The sequence below is a fragment of the Petaurus breviceps genome, unplaced genomic scaffold (assembly GCF_028583685.1).
Source record: "Petaurus breviceps papuanus isolate PSGF00001 unplaced genomic scaffold, PetGlider_PUasm1.0 90700, whole genome shotgun sequence".
In the NCBI taxonomy this organism is placed as follows: domain Eukaryota; kingdom Metazoa; phylum Chordata; class Mammalia; order Diprotodontia; family Petauridae; genus Petaurus; species Petaurus breviceps.
In genome coordinates, this window is record NW_027187315.1 from 5,605,352 (window position 1) to 5,629,876 (window position 24,525).

At 36.5% G+C, this 24,525-nt stretch overlaps 1 protein-coding gene and 1 long non-coding RNA gene across 13 annotated transcripts in view; both read right to left on the reverse strand.

Annotated features, from left to right (window-relative positions):
- The window catches only part of CASK (calcium/calmodulin dependent serine protein kinase), a 490,128-nt gene that overhangs the window by 447,352 nt on the left and 18,251 nt on the right, over window positions 1-24,525 (reverse strand). The window lies entirely within an intron of this gene.
- Window positions 1,687-19,318, reverse strand: LOC138144428 (uncharacterized). The gene is made up of 2 exons (XR_011163949.1): window positions 9,240-19,318; window positions 1,687-8,526 (listed from the first exon to the last, which is right to left on the reverse strand). It is a non-coding gene; the product is annotated as an uncharacterized lncRNA (long non-coding RNA).

A 24,525-nucleotide genomic window follows, 5' to 3' on the forward strand; every position in this document is an offset into this window, starting at 1 on the left:
TTGTAGTGAATAAAGCCATAACTAAATGTGATGTCATGAAGACTTGGCATCAAATTCCATGCCTGATACTAGCTGTGACATCAAGCAAAAATCATTTACATTTCTGAATCTCAATTTCACCATTTTCCTTATCTATAAAATTGGGTAACAATATCTGTAGCACGCATCTAACAAGGTTACTGGAACCCTCAAGATGATCACTGTAAAAAGTTGACTATGATCTTAAAGAGACATATAAATTTTAGCTATAGCATTGTTTCTCTGTCTCTGTTGACTATACCTATTGTTATATTTGCATTATCCAAAATAATGTCTGAAAAATTCCTTTTATGATCAATGAAGCAAAATAGTTTTGTTCGAGTTTTTCTTTTAACTCTTTTTGAGGCTTTGTTTATATTTCTTGGATGCGACCAATTGTTAAGTTCCTTTCTAATTCTTTCTGCCACTCTTCCATTTTATGGCATCTACATTTATAATTTATATTTCTTCTTATAACTAAATTTGTTTCCTTCCAGATTATTTTGCACATACCAATTTGAGTCTTCTCCCACAAATGAATTGCCACCTCCCACAACCAGCCACATCCAACTTATCTCTAATCCAAATCTAGATTTTCAAAATCTATTTTCCTGGTTATTTTCTCTCCTTTCCCTACTTCCTTCCCCAAGGAAGTGTGTGGCTCCCAAATCACTCTGCCCTCTTCCCATCTTTTAGTGGTACCCTTACTTTTCCCAAACTGATTCAGTTCCCTAACCATTCCCCTTTATAAGCTATGATCTAACTCTCTCTGATCTACCTCATTCTGGTAGTATTTTCACGTTCTGCCTTGTGTCACAGTTAACTTTATAAATGTCCTTTTTTCCTGTATTAACCCACAAGCTCCTTAAAGGAAAAAGTAGAGTCTTTATTTGGTCTTTGGATCACCTTAAGTACTCAATGTAAAAAATAATTTAAGGGAGTAGATGACATATCCAAGACAGATACATCTGGACTCCTCCTAAGTAAGACAGCTACAACTCACCCAACCTGTCTGCATCCCTTTGGCCTTCTAGGAGTACCTCTGAGATGGTAAAACAATATTCCCCAAATAACAGCATTATACACAATTTAAATTCCCTACTTTTCCTGGTCTTCCAGCATTTATATTTCAGGCACTTCCTTTTACACATACATACATACACACAAAGACACATTTTCTTTAAAACCCTTTTCCTCAATCTATTCTAACTCATACCTAGTTTCCTCAGGAATAGCTTTCTCCCTCATTTCAATTCTTGGGAGGAAAAGAAAAAAAAAAGCCTAAACAGAGCTGAAAAGCAGACTAGTTAGTCATGCTAGTAATAAACCTGTCTCAAGAAAAAAAGTAAATCCTTAAGTTCCTGAAAACAAAATCATACAATAATCACTGTAATAAACCTCAAATCACTTTAAAATACACAAAATTTCAAAATTTTCAAAATTTCTGCAAGTCTCCATCTGCCTCTTCCTTCCTCCTCTAATTATGCCCACTATTCCTCAAGCAGCATTTAAGATAAAAGCTAAGGGGTGGCCTGGTGGCACAGTAAGAGCACTGGCCCCAGTGTCGGGAGACACAGGATCAGTTCCGGCCTCAGATACTTGGCACCCACACAAAAAATAACTGGCCGTGTAACCTTAAGCAAGTTACTTAACTCCAATTGCTTTAGAAGAAAAAAAAAAGATAAAAGCTAGCATTTAATTTTGTCTGTTTTGATTATATATCTTGTCAACAATAATTGTTTCTACTATTTTTTGATTGCAAATGTGTAGTATTTCATTCAATCAGCAAGCATCTATTTGGTGCTTAATGTGTGAGGCATCAGAGACGTCTGTGTATCTCTGTATGCAAGAGTTAATTTCCACACTCCTAGATTAAAAAAACAACTCAGGAGCGGCTAGGTGGCACAATGAATAGAGCACAGGCGCTGGAGTCAGGAGGACCCAAGTTCAATTCTGGCCTCAGACACTTAACACTTACTGGCCATAAGACCTTGGGCAAGTTGCTTAACCCTAATTGCCGTGCCGTGCCCCCTCCAAAAAGCAAACAAAACAAAACTCACATATGTTTGTGTACATATCCACACACACATAATGAGAAGATCTGGATTGTAATTCAGCTCTGTCATACATATATACATATACGTATATATGTGTGTATGGGTCTCTGTGTACATGAGGTTACATGGTTAGGAGGGTAACTATGGGGGTATATATGTGTGTATACACACACACACACACAGATCTCCTCATACATACAACAAAAATTATCCCTAAGGTCCCTTCTGACTCTAAAACCTTGTAATCTTTAAAGCAACTAGAGGACAAATTACAAGCTTAAAAAAGGCATAACTTCTCTTCTACATGCTAAGAAATAATCTTTCTTGTTTCATAAAATACTAGAACTACATATAGGTATACTACTTGTATGCAATAATAAGATATCTTGAATATTCCAAATCATTCAGAAAATTATAATTGCTAATGGGTTATACACATCAAAAATTACAGGAAAAGTCAACTTTAACTAGTTGGGAGTCAATTTCTTTTAGAAAAAATGACAGGAATAAGAAAACCTAGATTCTAGTTTCAGCTTTGTCATTAGCTGTGTGACTTTCATTCTCAAGTTTTATTTCAACATTCTGCCTCACCTCCTCCCTCATACTGTATATATTTATGTACACTATGCCCCACTATTCAACTCTAAGTTCCTTGAATGGTAAGGGTTGCCGTTTTGCATCTTTGTATCCCAACATTGAGCACAGCACCTTGAGTATATATATATTGCTTAGACATTTCAATCATGTCCAGCTCTTGATGGATCCCATCTAGGATTTTCTTGACAAAGGTACTGGATGGTTTTGCCATTTGCCATTGAGTATATATGCTAGAAACATGTTTTTAAATTAAATTGTCAAATTGTGAATAGTTAATCATCTCCAGTTTCTCACAGCATCATCTGTAAATTGAAAAGAATACCCTACACTACCATACTGCTGTGGAAATAAATATATGTAAAAGTACACTGAAAAGTTACTATAATTTTTTTTTTAATTCAATCCAGCAAGGTGGAGTTAAGAGCCTTCTTTACTACATAGAGGTGAAAAGGCTTCTGAACAGTGGGGAAAAAAATAGCTGTTGCAGAGCCCATGTACTTTCTTAAAGGATGAACAAATGAAAAAGCAATTAAGTTCCTATTTGCCAGAAACTTGTCTAAGAAGCTATAATATACTCACTTAAACAATCTTTACTTTCAAGGGGCTGAATAAGGGAAGAAAATAATAAATATAAGGAAGTGGTGATCACGGAAGAGAGTTTTGGTTTGGGGAGTCACAGGAGTTTCAAATAGAGCCAGTCAGTCAGTAAGTAAATGTTAAGTATCTCCTATGAGTTAAGCATAGGGGTAAGTGCTGGGGACACAAAAAAGAGCAAAAGACAGTCCCTGTCCTCGAGGGCTTCATAATCTAGTGAGGGAGCAAACAAATATGTACAATTAATTAACAGGGAACTAACAGGGAAATTAACTAACAGAGAATTAACAGGGAAAGAATGAGCATTAAGAGAAAGTGAGGAAGATTTCTTGTAAAAGGTGGGATTTTAGTTGAAAATTAAAAGAAATCAGGGAATCAAGGAAGTCAGGAGGTAGAAATGAGAAAGCAGAGATTCTTCCACACATGGGGAACAGGCAAAGAAAATGCATGGAGCCTTTCAAGTTATAATGCTAATATGGGAGGGGGAGTCAAGGGGAGAAGAAAGTTGCAGAGCACCAAGACAGAGCAAATGTCAAGATGCCCTAAGAGACCCAGGTTTCCTGGTGAATGACTGGAAGGGATGGGAAGCATGGTCTGGGGACAGTTAGATATAGAATAGATAAGTTTGCACTGATCAGTAAAGACAATTCGATTACAGAGTACAATTCTAAGGCTCAAAGGGGTCTGTGACTAGTAGGAAGTCAGTTTCTTTTAGAAAAAATAAGGCCAGAAATAAGACCTAGATTCTAGTTTCAGCTCTGTCATTAGCTGTCACTTTCATTCTCAAGTTTTATTTCAGCATTCTGTCTGATCTCCTCCTCAAACAATGGTGTGTGAAGGTTACAGTTCACTGTGGGGAGAACAGATGAAGATGAAGAAAAAATTAGCACAGCTAACCTCTAACCAGGAACCTTACCAACATAGTAGTTCAATACTTCAAGCACTATTATTGGCGTTTGTGTAAAAATCGAACTTGTAAAATCAATGACCAAGTAGTTTAAGAGTAGCAAAAGAATAATTAAAGAAAAAAAATCTAAAATCATACACCTAACAGCAGCAAAAACTGAGAACTGATAATACTGAAGAAAACCAACTAGAAAAGCTCAGAGATCTAGGATTTAGTCTTGAGGCAAATGCTATCAAGGTGCTTTGAGGATGGCACTTGTAACTGTTCAAAATGAAGACCCTGAATCCTCAAAAGAGGTGGATTATGTTCAGCATAGAAAGAGGCCATGAAAAGAGCACTGGATCTGGTATCAGAAATCCTTTATTTGAATCCTATCTCTGCTACTTACACTGCCAATGTGATCCTGGGCAAGTCATTTAACCTTTCTAGGCTTTCTAGGAGATTTAGCTAAATAATCTCTTTAGGTTTCTTCTAGCTCTAAATCCTATAATCCTTTGTACCTAATGAGAATTTGGATCTAGCTCTTCAAAAGACAGTGAAATCAAAAGGAATGTCTATTACCTGGTAAATATGAGCCATCGAGTGAGAAGAACAAGTCATGACTCTAGAAGCATGTAAATGTAATGCATTTTTATTTTTAAAAACTTAGATTGAACAAGCTTCAGGGCTCAAAAAGGAATAGATTTTATTTATCTAGCGAAATTATTTATCCTCATTAAATCCCTCCCCCATGATGAAGAGTGAGCTGTCATGATATATTTCTTGAAGTTCATATTGACTTTTCTTAAACTTATTTAAACTTTAAATTTCCAATAATGCAGCATGCTTAATTTATACATAAAGAGAACACATACAGACATTAATAATGACAAATTATAAAGGTCAAGATTGCTCAGATCAGCCAAGTGGCTCAGCAAGTAAGAGCACCGGCTCCAGTGTCGGAATGACCTGGATCAAATCCGGGCTCAGATACTCAGCACCACACCCAGAAATAACTCGCCGAGTAACCTTGAGCAAGTTACTTAACCCCAATAGCTTTAAAAAAAAAAAAAAGATTGCTCAGATCCTTTCCCTATGTACTTGAAATGGTATAACATAAAGCAACACTTCTGAGCTAGAAGAAACTGAAATGTATTATCTGCATATGATGGTCAATCTGAAGTGATACCAATAAACAAGTCTCTAACCAGCAAATAATAAGCAATTAATAATGTTTGCAGATTATTTGACCCTGGGCAAGTCACTGTACCTCAGTTTCCCCATCTGCAAAATAGAGATAAAAATAGCATTTTTCTCACAGGGTTGTGGGTAAGGCTTAAATGAGAAAAATACATATAAAGTGCTTTGCAAATCTTAAAGTGCTATAAAAATAGTAGCTCCTCCTATTATATTGTTATTGTTATAATTTTATTTTGTAATTCCATTAGAACATAAGTTCCTAGCATAATAAAATCATTTTTTGCTTTCTCTTTGCATACACAAAGCTTAGCACAGCACCTGGCACAAAGTACATGACTACTAATAAATGCTTGTGAATTTATTTCTAGATGACCTTTTAAAAAAGATGAACCATTCGAAAGTCTAACTGGTCACGGGGAGATTAGGTAGGCTGTTAACATTGCTATGAGATGCCCTTACAGTTTGTTCAGAGTATGTTTCCATTCCCACTGGAACAATGGGACTCTAATGAAGACTGTGCCTCTTCACTATGAGGAACATTTTCCTTTTATTTACCTTGCTATTGTGCTTAAATAAATGCCTTTTGCTTTTAATTTACCTGTGATGTAGCCTGGTCTGGTATAAGGAGACACAGATGGAAGGCCCAGAGAGCTGTGGTTTTGAATAAACAATTGTCCCTACCAATGATACAAGGAGTAGCTTTTAGAGAACCATGGGAGAGAGTCTGCAAACTACATTTTGTCATTTGTTTTGTTTAAAAAAAAATGGTAGCTCTTAGTTTAGACAAATGCTTTAGATCATATTAAGCACAGTACAGTTTAAAAGAAAAAAAAGGCAATGGATTTAGGTCCTTCTTTCCCTCTGACTTAACTTCATGAATGGGCATGTTAGCTTATCTCTCTAGGTAAAATACGTCTCAGGCCTCTGCTTGCCTCAGTTTCCTTAACCCATAAAATGAGAGAATTTAAATCAGTGACTCTGAGATCATTTTTATGTCTAAATCTATGATACCATAAGCCTAAACTTATGAAATTACAAATTAACAGTACATAAGTCCTCTAAATATTTCCAAACAAATGTCTAAATAAGTAATCCTTTCAGTAAATAAAGAGAACTAGCTAGATTCTTGTCACAGTTAATCATCTCTAATCTACCCTCCTCTCCTTTGGTTGATAAAAATGGAAAAATTAGCAGTAATTTTCTAAAAGTCACTAGGCATGATTACCATGATTTAGCACACCTTTGGCACAGGATGGGTACTACCCCAATTTTGTGTAAAAGCTGTGAAATTAACAAATATCCTAATCATTACTCCTACCACATGAACTGATCTATAGAATAATTTAATAGTAATAGTAGTAATAATGATAATAATGTTAATAGTAAGTACTATAGAAATGCTGCTATGTGCCAAGTACTAAATGCTTTATAAATATTATCTCATTTGATCCTCACAAAAACTCTGGGAGTTTGGAACTATTATTATCCCTATTTTACAGCTGAAGAAACTGAGGTAAACAGAGGTTAAGTGACTTGCCCAGTGTCACACAGATAGCTAAAGGTCAGATGCTGAATTTGAACTCAGGTCTTCCTGACTCCAGACCTAGGACTCTATCCACTGCATCACCTAGCATAACAGTAAAGAAAACAAACCTGGGTTTCAAAATACTTCATATTCTATTAATTGATCTGTACCCAGATCCTTTTTCTTAAATCTAAGCAGAATTCTGCCAACTGGGGAAAAATAAGGAAAAGAACAAAATCCGTTTGCATAAGGAATATATATTATACATATCATATCATATACATTTATATATATATATATATATGGATGTCATTAGGTTAACCAAATGTTAAAACACAAGAAATGAAGGGCAAAGGGCATAAGAAAGTCTGTATCAATTACAAAATAGCAAGATCAGTGATTTTATCATTTTTTATTGCTTTATGATTAGACAGAAAAAGGAATCAAAATGCAAAAATTAGCTAAATCTGATCATTATGCATATGTACCCAAATAATAGCTTTATCATACAAATTATATTTAATGAATTTTTAGTAGACATGGAAAATTTCTAGACTAATAATTTCCTTTTTAAGTATGCATATGAAATTATTTTTCCTTTCTTTAAATTTTATTTTTCCCTAATTACACACATAAACAATTTTGAACATTTTCTTTTTAAATTTTGAGTTCAAATTCTCTCCCTTTCTCCCTCCACCCCACCAACAGCAAGTAATTTTATATAGGTTATACATGTTCAGTCAAGCAAAACGTATTTCCATGTGGTGAAAGAAACACATGCAGGTGAAATTATACACTAAAGGAATCAACACTACAGAGGGAATTTAAAATAACCTAAACAAATATATGTGACATTATTTCTTGAGTATTTCCATGGCAGGCTCTATTAGAAGCATCCTAGGCATATAGTAAAGAGATAAAGGAGTTGAACCAAGATGAAGGACTGACTATATCCGGAGTTCAAGAATATGCATACTTGAGCATATACCCAAAGAGGGTAAATGATTAAAAAAAAAAAAATGTCCCCTTATCAATAATTATAGAAGCATTTTTTATAGTAGTAAATAACTAGAAATAAAGTTGCTGAGCAGCAATTAAAGAATTGCTAAACAAAATGTGGCACAAAAATATAATGGAGTATTATTATGAAGTATTATGGAGTATTATATTATGAAATATTGAAGTACAAAGCAGAATCATAGCTGGGAAGACTTACATGAAGTGCAGCAAAGTAAATTAAGCAGAACTTTTAAAAAACATACTTGACAAGGGCGGCCAGATGGTGCAGTAAGAGTACTGGCCCTCGAGTCGGGAGACCTGTAATCGAATCCGGCCTCAGACACTTAACACCCACACAAAATAACTGGCCGTGTAACCTTGAGCAAGTTACTTAACCCCAATTGCTTTAAAAAAAAAAATACTTGACAAAGATTAGAACTAGGTAAGCAGAAAAACTAACAAAACTTAAAGTAAAAAAATGGCTCTGAAAAAATGACCGAGTTTGGTCCCAAAGAGACACAAGATTGAACCTTCCCCTCTTTTCTTTGCAAAGGCCCTTACATCTGGATCACCGCATCTGCCAGACCTTTTCAGTTTGTTGGTTTGTTTTGCTGACTTCTTTTTTCCTTTGGGGAAAAAAGGATAGTTCTCTGGGAGGAAGAAAAGGGAAGACAATATTAGGAAATGATAGAAAAATAAAACCTACCAAATAAAAATTTAAATAAAAATGTAAATATAGAATGTTATGTATATATGAAAAGATTTCCATATTTGTGAGTTCAAAAATATGTATACTAACCACATAAAAAAGATTTCTTTTTTTAATTCTTTTGGCAAAAGGTATAAGGGTGTGGTAAATTGGTAGGTATGAGTAAGTAGGGATCACTAGCTATTTGTTGGCTTCTTTTGTCTTGAAAGCATTTTGTACAGTACTCAGCAGCTTGAGTCTAAATAAACTGACTAATGAGCTTAATAGCTCCATTTCTTTTTGATAGTTACACAAAGCACTGATACTCTTAGCTGGTCCCTCAAGGAGCATTAAAAACAAAACCATTTCTATTAAAACTGCATCACTGCAAAAAACCAGTCTTTAGCTAGATTTATTTGAAGAACTACTCACAAAGCAGTGAAAACTGATTTCTGGTCAAATTCCTCTACCTTAATACTTCTTAAATTCAAAGAAAATCTCTTTTACAACCTAGAGAGATTTCTCCCTATGTTTCCTTTTCTCATGTTATCTTTAATGAATAAATGTAGATATGACAACAAGTATACCAATTTAACCACCTGCCAGTAACAGAACATAAAGTTATCTGAAACCCTGTAACTATCACACAAAAGCTATGGGGTAGCTAGAGTTCACCTGAAACATAGAATTGAAGGCACTTAAACATTCAGATTGGTCAAAGATGTTTTCTTCTTTTCTAGAATCCCCAGTTTTCTCACCTGGAAAATAAGGGGGGACGGACTAGATCAGTGGTGTCAAAAAACTCAAATAGAATTGTAGGCCTGCACAAAAGGATCCCACTGGCCACATATTGACTTCATTGACTTTAAAACCACATAATAACATTATTTATGTTCAATTATGTCTTTATTTTTGTTAAATATTTCCAAATAACATCTTAATCTGGCACAAGCTGGACTTAAGATTATCTGACACCTCTGAATTAGATGACCTCAAAGGTTCCTTCCAGTCCTAGATCTATGATCTAATGGGATATATACATACAAGTCAACCTTAAGGAAAAAAATGGGGAAAAAACTTTTAAACTGTTACACTTGAAAAAAGCATAGAGAAAAGGTACTTCAAGGGAAATCAAGATCTGGGTTTTAATGTTTTAATGGCCTTCCTCATGAAACAGCTTTTTCAAAAGGTAGCACAGGGTTTGAAACAGAATGCTGAGAAATGAATTTAAAGGAACATTTTGTAATTCCACCAAAAGTTTTAAATTCTGCAAGCACAGTTAGACAGAAGTAGTAATATGACTATGTGGACAAAAGTTGTAACAGTAAAATTTGTACAGTTCTTTAAAGACCAAATTAAAAAAGCTAGAGATCAATAAACATCTATTGTGTAGTAAAATTTGCTACCGGATACATTTCTTACTTCCTAAGGTGCTTAGTTTAAACAACTTTCCATTAAAGTATCACTTAATACAAGATATTACCAATATTCCCAACACTACAATAACAAAGAACCATGATAGAGAAGCTGATTCAAAGTAATGCCAGTTTTACAAGAAAGGTCAAAGTTGCTTATTTCCTTCAGTTACTGTTGTAAGTCATTTTACACAATATAAATGTATAATATAGGTGGAGTAACTCTTACTTTCAATTCTGAAATCAAATTTCATTTTTCTGCTCATTGTTCTAATCTACCAACATCTTACTTGGATTTTGAATCTGAGTGAGCTTTCCCTTCCATTCATGCTTTAAATACAATAAATATGCAATCTATGTCTTCACCCAAATAAATCAATAAAACTGTTTAACAGTACAGGGCCTAGGAGAGACTTCTGGAGCAATACAATAGAAACCTCCTTCTAGGTATTACTGATCTATTAATGACTACTCTTTGGGTCCTGTCTTTCTACCTATATCATTCACCCTGTATAATCCAAATTCACCTACATGTCCTATCATTCAACCTATATATTTCTTTATATTGTCCACAAAATTATAATTATACCCTGCCAAATGTCTTGCTAAATCTGCTATGTCAAAAGCATTCCCTTCATCTACCGAGAAGAGAAATAAGGTTAATCTGGCATGACTTGTTCTTCATGAAGCAACACCAGCTCTTATGAATCATTGCTTCCCTTCCTAAATGCTGTGCAAAGCCATGTTTTTAAAAAACTTTTCAAGAATTTTTGCTGAAAAAAAAAGTCAAGGTCACTAGTTTGAAACAACCACTTAAATGCTATACAAGCAGTTTTGTTTGAAAAATCCACTTAAGAGGGGTGGCCAGGTAGCACAGCGAGTAAGAGCACCAGCCCCAGAGTCGAGATGACCTGGGATCGAATCTGGGCTCAGATACTTAGCACCAAACCCAGAAATAAGTGGCCGTGTAACCTTGAGCAAGTTACTTAACCCCAATTGCTTAAAAAAAAAGAAAAAGAAAAATTCACTTAAATCTAAACAAGTAGATACTATCTTGCGCATTCAACTCATCACTGTGGCAGGCCTTGAGCAGATGCTAGAAGCCAGTATTCCTTTACCTTACCACTTCTGACTTACCTTTCTTCAAATAAGCAAACAGATTTTCCAAAAATCATGTTTCCATTCCACCCCCCAAAAAAACATCTAGTTCCAGTCAGCCTTTACTGAATCTGCTTTCCTAACATTTGTGAATAATCTATAAATCATGTTTTGTTGGGGATTTTGAAATTTTTTTTAAATATTCAAGATGATTAAAAACAAAAACAAGTAATAAACTCAATCCAGGATAAGTAACCCAGGGTGGAATAAGAACAAGTAGAATGAACACAACTTTACATGCTTTCTTTTTAAAAGGCAGTTTGAGACAAGGAAAAAATTCAGAAAAGAGACTGGATCTTCCAAAAAGCAGCAGAACAAGACATTAAGAGCCACTGGAGGGCACTCAGTGCTCAAAAGAGAAGAAGAGTATTGATAAAATAATTCATACCTGTAGTATTTTCAATGCCTGGGGAAAGATGTCTAGGAGTACCAGTAAGTTTGGATTAGCATAACAGGTTGTGTTTTTCCCACTCCTTTACAGTTTTTAAATAGTAAAATGTATTGTACATCTTAAAACTATATAAGTAGGCCATTCTTCCATAAGTCTATCCTACTTCTGTTAATCATGTATAAATTAAATCTAAATGCTCTGTCTTCATTACCCTAAACAGGTACAACTTTTCTTCTGGAGGAGTGCTGGTGCTGGAGTCAAGAAGAACTGAGTTCAAATCTGGCCTTAGACACGTAATAATTATGAAGCCTTGGGCATCAATGCTGGTATGTATGCCTCAGCTTCCTCATCTATAAAATGGAGATGATAATAATAGCACCTAGGTCCCCAGGGTTGCTCTGAGTATCAAATGAGATGATCTTCGTAAAGTGTTTTGCAAATCAAAAAAGGATCAAATATAAAATTCTTTAGTTGAAATACAAAACCCTTCCTCATAATGTGACACCCCGCCTGCCACCAACTCCCACCACCACCTTTGAGATCTCCTTACACCTTACTCTCCCACCAGTCTTCTTGTATCACCATCTCCCTCCCTTACTGCTCCCTCAGCAATACATTCCATTTCCAGACTTGGCATTTTCACTGCCAGTTCCCAGTTCATGTATGTAATGCTCTCCTACTTCATCTCCAGCTTCCAGTTTCTCTGGTTTCCTTCAAGTCCCAGCTAAAATCCCACCTTCTATTAAGAAGCCTTTCCTGATCCCTCTTAATTCGAGTGTCCCTCCTCCATTATTTCCTCTTTATCCTACATATGCTTACGTGAGGGATCATCTCTAGTTGTCCTAACCTATGTCTTGCCACCAGACTCTGATGACTCTGGAGGAGAGATTGAGGCTGATGACTTTGCATAGCCCTGCCTCCCTTGAATTCAAATCACTTGCAAATCAAAACATCACCCTCCTGATGTCACCGAGAATGAAGGACAAACAACAAACTTGTCTGAACATAGTTATTGGCATGGTCTCCTCAATTTAAAAAAAGAAATATGGGGACACTACTCATTTGAATTCCTTTTATCACTTTTCTTCTCCAAAATGGCTACTTTCTTATAACTGACTACTACACAGTTGATCCAGATGATCCCATAAAGGTCTCCAACCTACTCACTCTAGAAAGAACTCTCTTCTTCTTTCAACCCATAGAACCTTCTTTTCTTCACCAAATACAAGATGCAATGGTCTTGTAGCAAGAGAACTGGACTGATGATAGGATATATAAATGATTCTGTATTTCACTACCATGTTTAAATGTAACATTTTACAAGTCACTTAAAATAGCTCCATATTACAAAAACAGGGATAATAACTCATTTATATGCCCTCCTTTTTTAAAGGCAATTTGGTTTAATGGGGGAAAATATTAGATTTGGGAGTCAGAAGAATCAATGAATGAATGAAGCATTTATGAAGGGCTAACTATATACAAAGCACTGTTATTAAATACTGGGGACACAACAGAAAAAAAGTTAAGACCCCTGCCTTTGAATCCCGGCTCCACTTCTGTCCTTAATCAAGCCACTTAACCTAAGTTTCCTCAATTGCAAAATGAGGGAGTAGACTAGATGATCTCAAATCTCTTCTAGCTCTAAATCCTAAAACTATAGGATTGGCAACTTCAAATACAATCACTAATGTCACACTGTATCCAAGCCAGGACTTGACGCCAAGACTTCTGATTCCAAAGCCAATGCTCTTTCCACTATTCCCACACTTTTTTTCTAACCTGTAAATGCCATCTATCTGATTCAAGAAACTGTTGTAATGATTAGATTTTAAAGTTAGGCCCCCACATTTTTTTTTAATTTTCAAAGTGCTTCAGACTATGAATGATAATTGGTACTAAATGAAACATACAGTTACTGACTATGTCATAAACGACCTTGGATGGCAGGTATCCTGCATTAGGCCATTTTCCATTCCTGGAAAAGAATAGACATACACATACTCAAATTCTAAAAACTCCATAGAAGATAACATTCTAACTAAAACACTACATCAAACTGAATCTTCGTTTTAGGTTTATTCTATACTGAATACTAAGCATAGTGCTAAAGTGCTTATGAATGACACTTTATCTACCCCATTTTATTTATTTATACATATATATATCTTATATAATAATAATATATTAATATATATCTTATTATACCCCATTTTATTAAAGTCTTGAAAATGGCTTGACACCCACACATCTGGGAAGGTTAATCATACACAAGTATCTGCTTCTTTCAGAGAGGCACCCAGCAACCAATTTCTGCTGGCCACCAAGAGAAGAAAGGAATTGCCAAAGTATTTTTTTTGGCTCCACTAGGGAGGCTGAGGCAATGAGATATTTACTCTAGTCCCTGGAGCTCTGCTAGCTGCCATCACCTTTCAAATACCATCTGCTTCTCTTCCCTATTTCAAGGGTAATAAAATCAAGGAAACTAAGTGGGTGACTATAAGGAGAAGGACACTGAGGCTGCACAATAACGCACTACACTTTAAAAAGTTCAAATAGACTTACAAGACTTTTGAGCTGAAAATAACCTTAGACACTAGTACAATCATTTTACAAATAAGGAAAATGGTTCAGAAAAATGACTGGCCCAGGGTCTCACAATACTTTCTACAATAAACCCTCCATCACTCAAATGAACTGTTCCACAATGGATGCCACTACTGCCGCCCACTACAAATAATTATTTACAAGAAAACACTGCATATTTTTACATTATACTGCCTTCTCAAACAAGTTCAAATCTGCTTATAAAGCACTATACGATAGTGGAGTTTAGAAATCAACTAGGATAGATTTTCTCTACTTCTCACTCCCTCAAAGATTATTTCTAGACATGAACAGTGGCAGAAAGTAATACATAATCAGATTAGATTGGAGCTCAAACACTTCCAACCTCAAGTTAATTCTCCATACTCCCTTTTATTTTTTTGGTATGATTTCACTGATGTCGGGCAGCAATTCTCAAGGTTATGATCTTGGAAGTACCAAGACCATCTCAGGAGGTCTATAAGGCCAAAACTATTTTTATAATAAAAGTAGAGATGTTTCACTTACAGTATTAATAGATAGACAGATCCAAAGGAAAAGCTTTGGGGGCTTGGGAGTGTCCCACAATGATTTTAAAGAATATAATGAGGCTGTGACATCAAAAAGTTTGAGAAACCAACGGTGTAGAGAACTCCCAGCAAAGAAACTCATTCTTTGAAAAGCTGCAACTTAGTCTTTCAGAATTAACTGGGGCACTGAAAGATTAGATGACTTGTCCCAGCTGACACAATGTGTTAGGGATAGGTCATAAATCCAAGTATTCCAAAGTCATTTCTCTATGCACTACATTAGGGGATCTTAATTTGTTTTGTCATAGGCTCCTTTGGCAGTCTGGTGAGGCCTAGAGACCCCTTCTAAAATGATGCTTTTGAAATGCATAAAATAAAACATACATGATTGTAAAATAAGCTAATTATATTGAAATAAAATTCTCAAATTATTTTTAAAACAAGTTTATAGATCCCAGTACACCATATTGCCTCTCTCATCCTCTACTATAAACCACTTCAAGTGAGTTTGCATCAGTAATGAAACCCAGTGCAACTTACCTCAATTCACCATATTCCAAATCCTCAGTTCTCACATCTCCAATCTCCTTCCTTGTACCCAGTAATACCTGTTTCCCCCACACTTACTCATTCCCTAACTTCATATTTCTGTTCATGGCCCAATCATTTTCACAGTTGCTAGGCTGATAACCTGAGTCTTCTGATTTGTCCTACTGTCTCACTCCACAAATTCAGTGAGCTCCCAAGTCCTGTTAGAACCTTTACACCATCCTCCACTATACATACAATGTGTGTAGGAACAAAATCATCTATAAAAGCATATTTTAAAATGTTTTATTGCTTTAAAACAAAAAAGCATTGTTGTCACTTTCCAATGACTTCTCCCTTCCCAATAAAACCCATTTCTGTAAAAAAGTATAGTCACCATATTAATCACCATATTAGCCACAGCTACCTTCCTCCTTGATTGGAACAGTCTACTTCTTTCCTCAATCCTTTCCAAATCTACCTTCCATTCTCCACCACTCCACTGATAAAGTGTTTTTTTTTTTTTTAAGGTCATCAATGACCTAATAATCTTCAAACCCAGTAACCTATTTTCAGTCTTCTGCACCAGTTCACACTATGGACTTCAATTTCCTCATACGTTAAAAAAAAAGATTTAGACTGACTGGCCTCTGAGGTGCTCTTCAGCTCTAGAGCTATTATTCTTTCTTCTCTTGGCTTCAGAGAACAGACACTTCTGATTCTTTTCCTAAGCAATTACTATATTTATTTTGTCTCCTTTATTGGCCTCTTCCTTTCTGAGCCCTTAAGCAGAAGGGTATCTTGCATCATCAACCCTTTTTACAATCCGCTAAAAGATATGAACCCCTTCTCAGAATGTTTTCAAATGCACTAAATGAAATACACAGAATTACAAAGGAAATCAATTATCTTGAAAAAGTCATTAAAATGTTTCCAACCTGTGTGACGTTGGGCAAGTCACTTAAGCTCCTTAGGTTTCTCATGGGTAAAATAAAGGTACTGTACTAGATGTCCTTTAAGGTCCTAGATTATGATTAGGTCTATGATTGATACAGAATTGTGCAACTGCATCTGCCACCATACCAGAGTAATGTGTTTGACTTTGCTGGCTTGGCTACTGGAGCTAATGGAAACACCAAGATAGCCTTGTTTTTTGATGCTATCATTCCACATTCCATACTGTGGGTAGAGTGAAATAACAACAAAACTGTTTCAATGCTAAAACTAAGTACATATATTTTATAAAAGACTCACCACCCAATAGCAAGTACCAAGGAAATTCAATAGCATGTGAAGACACTGCAACAAAAATATGCATCCAGGACAGTAGCCTCTAGTGAAAAGGAGCCAGTCATCTCTATTACCAACATCAAATGCCAACCAACTACCACCAATGGAGCAGCCAAACTAACCTAGCTCAAAAAGCAAGACACCCAGATGGAAAGGCAAGAGGCAACGTGCATGCCAGGTCAAACCACTGCCATTGCCTCAAACAACATCTTCATTAAGACCCTAACAGAAATAACATAACACCCAGGGCCCAAGAGTGACCCCAGGCCAAACTGGATTCTAACCAGGTCCCCACTGCCATAACTGAGGGGACCAACCCTTGTGGAAAAGGAACCTGCCATTCCTGCCACCACTAACATCACTGACACCAACGAGCAGTTAAGCCCAAGAATCCCAAGAACAGCACTTCCAGACTATCAGCCTGCTTCAAACCTAGCCCCTAAAAGCCATCATCCAGGAGAGCAACCCTAGTGGAGATGAAACCTGGTAACTGCCTCTGGAAGAACTACAACCCCTATCTTATCAAAGCCACAGCTACTGAACACCAGGAAAAGAGAGTTTTGCCACCAATTAACTTGTAACTGTCAAATGGTTCATTATCAAAGGCAGATATGGTTTTACCAATGAAAATGACATCAAAGTCATTTCTGCACATAACCAAGCCATGCCACTTTTATTCTGGCTTCCTCCTCATGTTCCTTCCACCAGAACCCAACCCTGGACTGATTGGTGAGCTTTCACCTTATCTGATTACCAGCCTGTCATGGCATTTCCCAAGTGATGGAGCCCAGCAACCTGGGACCTTCTACAAGAACTAGGACTCTTCCCCTGGTTAAGTGTTGTATTCCCAATTTTAAAAATAAGTTCTTTGACAGTGGGAATTATTTAACTTGCTTACATTTGAACCCCCAAATGTTTAGAACATAATAGGTGCTTATGGGCTCTTTCATTTCATTAAAGATGAATTGTTATCTGCTTTGTTACTTACTGCACCACAAGGACCATGTAAGGCCTCTTCATCTGACTTGCATCAGAAACCACCTCTTAGGTATAGTGTTGACTTTTACTAGAAAGAGCTCCTGCTGCAGTACTTGGGCATTTCAATTCAGATGCTGATGTTCCCTCAAACACATCTGCTTCCCACTTCCCTGACCGACCACACTTGGAAGGCATACTTTCCTTCACTCCACTTTAGCCATCCACAGAGATTGTATATGCCCAATCTCATAAACATCACCAAAGTTTCACCTCTATACCTATAACACTGAAATTTCTCTGACCACTGCCTCTTATTCTTCCAGGTCTCCCTAGACCTCAGCTCTCCTAAACCTGACCTACAATCATTCCACTTTCCATGTTCCCCCAGCCCATTAGTCCTGATCTGGCTTCACTTTTCTCCTTTCAAAATCACTTCAACTTCACATGTACTATGGGTTTCATTAGCCTATTAAGCTCACCTCTCTCCAAACTCCAAGCTTAAATTACTCCCACCATCATCTCTCTCCATACTCTGAGGTTGAATACAAATGGAGTATGTCACACCATTGTTCCAACTAGAGCCACTACAAATTTATATTATCCAATATCAACTGGAAGCCTCACTGCTGTATGCAGTTTTTATTCTTTCATGATCTTTATTACTAGCCCCACTATTCCAACCTTGTCATCTCAAACCACCTATACTAACTCCTTCCCCTTCCTCTCAGTAGGACTTTACTTCACACTTAATTGGAAAAAAAATGAAGCCATCCATTAAAAGTTCCCTCTCTTCCTCAATTCCCCATTTCACATCCCCTCAGATGTCATCCTCATCCTCACCTCCTTTGCTAATCTCTGAAGAAGTGGCCCTTTCTCCTTGCTATCACCAGATCCCTGTCTTCTCACAACTCCACCTAGAGTTTACCACTTCAATGATCTCTCCTCTCTAATTTTCAACCTATCCTAATGCACAAACTCCCTGAATGCCTCTTTTAAAATATGCTTAGATTTTCCATCAAAAAAACAAAACACCCAAAACTTCCTTTTTAAGACTATCATCTGACATTTCTACTCCCTTCCATATCCAAAGTCCTAGAATACTGTTGCTTTATGAATCTATACTCAATGGCTCTTACTTCCCACTCACTTCCCAACTTACTTCAATTCTGATTCCAGTGTACACACAACTGAAACTTCTCTGTTCAAAAACCTCCTTACTTTCAAATATAGTGACATTTCCTAAGACCTCATACTTCTTAAGTTTTCTGCATTTGATCAAAACTGCTGTAATAGTTTCATAATTGCTCTCCCTACATCCACTCCAAACAAACTGATATGCCTAAAGTACAGGTCTGATCATGTCACTACTTTGATTCAAGAAACTCCAATAACTCTCCCATTGCCCATAGGTTAAAACAGAAACTCATCTGTTTGACATTTAAAGCCCCTCAAAATCAGGCTCCAGTCTAACTTTCAAGAATAATGTAGATGATACTACCTCATGTAGACTGGACCAGTCTGTCTGACCTCCAGTCTATTCCCTGACACAGTATACAATGTCCTACTTCTGGGCTTTGGAGTAACAAAGGAAGGTAATGACTCAGTAGTTAGAGTGCTGGGCCTAGAGTCAGGAAGATGACTTCAAATCCAGCCTCTGACACCATATGACCCCAGGCAAGTCATTTAAACCTTGTTTGTCTCAGTATTCTCAATTGTAAAATAGGAATAATAACAGCACCCACCTCCCAGGGTTGTTGTGAGGATCAAATGAGATCCTATTTGTAAATTACCATAATGCCAGGCACATACCATGTTTCCCCGATAATAAGACCTATCCCAAAAATAAGCCCTCCCCTTATTGTGTAAGATTCCTCTAAAGTAAGCCCTCCCCCGAAAATAAGCCCTATTTAGATTGCTACTGTTATGGAAGGTATCCCCTGCGCTACACGCTACATTACGGTTCCCCCTCTGTATGCCCCGTCCCCCCCCCCCGTGAAACGCACGCTGCTCTCCGAGCTGCATCTAATCAGAGCTGCAGCAGTGAGTGCATCATCCTGTTCTTCCCCAGTGATTTGCTTATTGAATAAAGGTACATTTTTTTGTTCACATTTACCTGTTTATTAAAATTGCTGTCAATGTTCATTAAAATAAGCCCTCCCCTGAAAATAAGCCCTCTGGTGTTTTTCTGTCCAAAAAAATTAATAAGACAGTGTCTTATTATCGGGGAAACATGGTAGTGCACACTACACACTCATTCTCTTCCCTCTTCTCTGCCTAGGGAGGGACAGTCCCATTCAATATGGGCACACCCCTCCCCCTTCAACTTCTAGCACTATGAGGTATGCTATGAGTTTCACTGACACAAAGTATGTATAGTTGCATGCAATAAACACTGCTCCATTCCACGACAATTCACTTCCCTTGACTGCTCATATTTCTTACACTGTAGTGAAGCATGAACTGTCACCAAGGTCTACATCAGCTAGTAGAGATCACTTGTCCAAAAGTTGTCCAAAAGTAAAAGAATATGAATAAAGACACAAGGTAGTACTAAAGGCACCTGTAGGATATCTATACATATAAAATATTGATATAGATATAGATAAAATAGAATATAGAAACTGACTGCAGAATAGATCAAGCTTATACATATTAGGATATGGAAATCCACTATTACTTATGGGTCATGCCAAACAAGAATTCACTTTTTGATCAAACGCAGGTGCCAACAGTTCTATCCATGTACTAAGGACTAGACAAATCTTAATTCTCCTGAGACAGTTTCCAAACACACCAAGAATTCTCTCCGGGAATTCTTCATTTATGTGGAACCAACATGAGAGAAAAAGTGATGGGCAAGGTAAATGGAGGAGCTTAATAAAAGTCATCACAGCATATTTCTAGTAACATATGTGCAAGGGATGACTGAATTTTGTTTCCACAGAAATCATATGAAACATAATCTGTGAAACCTAAGGAATCATACTAATGGCTAATGTAAGAGATAAAATGATTGTAACAGAACACACTCGGGGATGCAGCCCAAAGGTTGAGAGCAGACATTTTCTTTTATTCTGAGAATACTTTTTTCCTATATATCAAAAACTGCCAGGCCAAGGATAGCTCACCAAGGATGGGGCCCATTAACCCAGACACTGTCTTAAATAAAGGGACTTTTCTTATGGATATCCTGGGTTGAATCTTCAAATATCTGATGAAGATATCCAGGGATAAGATCAAAAATAGTTATGACTTGTTTACTGCTTTACCAAATAAAGTATAAAGAGAATGAGGATGAAAAAAGGGAGAGGAATTGAAATGTGGAAATGAGAGATGTAAGCAGGGGTGTAGACCCATGTGCGGGTGGGGTTTAAGTGTTTACGGATAGGTTGGGAACCCTGAAATGCCTGGCCAATGGAAGACAGAGGAGGGATATGCTAATTAGGACAGAAATAATAAAGGGACTTAGGAATTGTCTTTAAGTGTGCCTGCACCTGTTAGGCTACTCTTTTCCACAAGGGGGTGTCTGCCAGGTAACCCATCTGAAATGATGTAAAATAAAAATCTTTCTTCCATGTGGAGTTTGGTTGTTATTTGTTTTTTCAGTAAGATGATTATTTCTCACATATGCCTCCCTCATTATTAGATATGGGTATGCCTCACTTTAAGAAAATCAAAGTGAAAATATTAACTCACTACTTTGTACAACACTATACTTTTTAAAGCATTCTCAAAGACATGATCTCATTTTAGTTTTTTAAATATCCTGTGAGAGGTAAGGCAAAAATTACCACCATTTTACAGAGGAAAAAAATTAGATAACTTTGGTAATAATTAGTAACATTGCAAAGGGATTAACACTACAAGAGTTCTTTTAATATCAAGCTTTCTTAATACAACATTATATTTACCAAAATTCAAGTCCTGTAAATCTTTTCAGGAATATATCAGTATGTTAAGAAAATATCAAGCTAATAACTTCTGATACAAGGTAGGTAGATTAGGAAAGCACAGGTAGAGATGACCAACAAAATGAAGAACTAAACATTTTCTCCCCACTAACTCTTAAAAAGAAAAAGAAAAGAAGTACAGGCCAGAGTCGGAACAATTATGAATGTTTCCACAGGGCAAGCAAGCAAGAAGCCTAAAAGGAATAGGTTTCTGAATGCACAGTAAAGAATGCTAATCCATAGCACCTCACTCAAGTTTCCTAGTCCAATTAAGCTTTCAGGTTTTGACAGGGCACATAACCCATGGGTTTATGATTTGAGACCCACTCGTGGATTTCTCTCCCACAAAGCCCCTGCCCTCTTCTAGCATCCTATTGGAACAAGCAATGGGACATCAACTCTCCCAAGGCATATAAAGTAGACCATGAAAAGTGGCAAATGCTGATTCAGTCCAGAGAACTAAAGATAATAGGGAAATGAGGCAAAAGACCAGTATGCAGAGTTGCATCCAACCTTAAGAAAAGGGAACCAAAATCCTATTGGAGCCAATCTTGTTTCCTGCTCTCTCCCTAGCCCTCAAGGTACTTTGAGGCAGAGAGTGAAGCCAAAGAAAAATAAATTCAGCAAATTGGAAAGAGGCTTTGAGATCAAGTACGAAGGGTAAACTTCCAAAGGGGAAAGAATCAGAAAGTGACCAACAGGGTCATAAAGAGAAAAAGCTAAAAGCACCAAAGACCTCAAGAGGAATAAAATTTAATAAAATTTAAAAGAGGTTTTCCCAACCTCTCAATTGCATTTAGAGTTTTACTTAAGAACTCTAATCTATTTAAATCATATTTAATTCTAGTGCCTTCTCTCTGTTAAATATTTCCTATTTATCCTGTCTATAAGTTTGCTGGTATGTATCTGTTTGTTGTCTCCCCTATTGGATTTTGAGCTAGAGCACAAGCAGATAAATGAACAAAAAAGATGCTAAAGGGAAGATAACTACCAAAACATCCAAGAGATTACAAACCTATGAAACTGAACCAATACTTGAAAAAAAAAAAAAAAGCCCCACAAGAGGATTTCCACAAGAGTACAGAACTCCAGCAGGATGTTATAAAGTAGAAGCAAGCCTATCCAAGAAGTTAAGAGAGAACAACAGATTGGGAATACAAATATATTAAAGTGAAGGACACTCTAGAAGACATGCAAAAAGCAGTAACATTTAAAGAACACATCTCTTCATAAGCAAAACACATTGGTTTCAAAGACAAGATATTGTATACAAAGACAATTTTAAGAATCATAAGTCTCCCAAAAGAATATATAAGTCAAAAGAAACCCAGCACCATAATGTAAGAAATAACACAAGAAAACTTCCCCAAGCTTCTGAATATAGAAAATAAAGCACCAAAAGAATCCACACACTGACTCCAGTTTTCTAAAATCTAGACAGATATGACATTAGCCTCTAATTCTGTATGTCTATTTTTAATCCCAGATGTGGCAGAAAGAACATAAAAGTAAAATATTCTGAATAGTTCACAAGTTCAATATACAAAAATAATGGAAATAATAGTATGGTCATTGTAAATGCTAAAAGTAAAATTTTAGAACATTCCTCCCTGATTCTCAGGACAAAAAAAATTATATTACTTATGCTCTATGTATATGAGGAGTTCTCAATCACTGATTAATCTTTTCAAGTTACAATATATGCAGGGCACATAATATAAGAAAATTACATCTTCACTTTTCAAACTGGCAATCTGAATGTTTCTATAACAATTTAATATATATAAAATAATAATTATAGAATATCTTCAGTGAAAATACTTCCTTGTGAATGTTAAAAAGTACAAGAAATTAATTCAAAGAATCAGAGACTGAGTTAAAGAAACATTACCACCTTATTCTGTACAAGTAGCTTGGTAATATTCAGAAAATTATTTTAAGTAATAAAATCAGAAATATACCTACACTCACTATAACTTTGTCTTTATGGTTGTAAAACTCACCCTTTCCTTAACCAGTTTCTACCACTGTCCTGTAGAGAACACCAACCTCATCAGATTCCCAATCTAGGTGTGATCCTCAACTCTTGCTATCTCTCACATCTCACATCTAATCTGTAGCTAGCTAAGGCCTACTGATTTCACCTCTGCAACATCTCAATTAAGCCCCAATCTCTCCTCTGACACTGCTACCATTTAGGTCTGGCTCTCTTCACACCCTGATTGTACTAAAAGCACAGGTTGAACCATGTCATTCCCTTACTCCAGTGGCTCCCTATCACCTCCAGGATCAAATACAAAAACCCTGTTTAGTGTTCAAAGTCCATTATAATCTAGTCTGCTCCTACCTTTCCAATCTTCTTACATCTTACTCCCCCCCCACCATGTACTTTTTGATCCAACAACACTGGTCTCCCTGCTGTTCCAAGAACAAAAAAAGTCCATCTCTCAGCTCTGGGCATTTTCTCTGGTTGTCCCCCATACCTTAAATGCTCTCCCTCCTAATCTTTGCCTACTGCCTTTCCCTGTATTATTCCTTTAATCCCATTTAAAATCTTATCTTCTACAGAAAGTTTTTCCCAACTCCTCTTAATTCTAGAGCCTTCTCTCTGTTAATTATTTCCTATTTATCCTGTATATAGCTTGTTTACATATGTTTGCCATCTCCTCCATTAGATTGTGTTTTGAAAGGAGATACTGTCTTTTGCCTCTTTTTGTACCCCCAACCCTTAGCACCATGCATGCCTGACACACAAGTAGGTGCCTAATAAATGTTTATTGCTTGACTGATTATCCACTGCTCTCAAAATCTTGCTCCAAAGTCCCATCCCTTATACCACTTAACATAGTACATGATTGATTGAATTATATTTCTTGATTAGAACAGGGAAGGAGCCCTGTGGCCTAGGTCCTGATAAATTTATTATCTAATCACAAATGGGCCTGGGTACAAACAAAGAAACCCTTCCTCCCTTATAGGTCCTTTATATCATTCATCCAAAGGCTATTCAAACCTCTTTTCTCTTTAAGACTCCCAAAACACCTTTTCCCCTTACCCTTCAGGAGGACATTACCTCATATACTAGAGATTAACAAGATCATTTACCATAAGATCTGCCCTCACTGAGTAAGTCCT